Genomic DNA, 510 nt, shown 5'->3' with positions numbered 1-510 from the left:
CTCAAAGTCAATTCCCTCCCCTCATTTCTGCCTTCCCCAGCCCCACCCCAGCTTGATTTTGTGGCTTTTATGCGGCCCTGGCTGTGCTGGAACTGGCTCTGTAGACCAGGTTGGCCTCAAACACCTGCCTCTGCTTCCCTAGCACCATTACCACCCGGTTAATGTTACTGTCTCTCTCCACACTCTTCCTAATGTTACTCTCTCTCTCCACACTCTTCCTAATGTTACTGTCTCTCCACACTCTTCCTAATGTTACTCTCTCTCTCCACACTCTTCCTAATGTTACTCTCTCTCTCCACACTCTTCCTAATGTTACTGTCTCTCTCCATTTTCTTCCTAATGTTACTCTCTCTCTCCACACTCTTCCTAATGTTACTCTCTCTCCACACTCTTCCTAATGTTACTGTCTCTCTCCATTTTCTTCCTAATGTTACTCTCTCTCTCCACACTCTTCCTAATGTTACTCTCTCTCCACACTCTTCCTAATGTTACTCTCTCTCCACACTCTTC

This window comes from Grammomys surdaster, unplaced genomic scaffold (genome assembly GCF_004785775.1).
Source record: "Grammomys surdaster isolate TR1022 unplaced genomic scaffold, NIH_TR_1.0 66, whole genome shotgun sequence".
In the NCBI taxonomy this organism is placed as follows: domain Eukaryota; kingdom Metazoa; phylum Chordata; class Mammalia; order Rodentia; family Muridae; genus Grammomys; species Grammomys surdaster.
The sequence above is the reverse complement of the archived record's forward strand: the minus strand, read 5'-3'. Positions refer to the sequence as shown.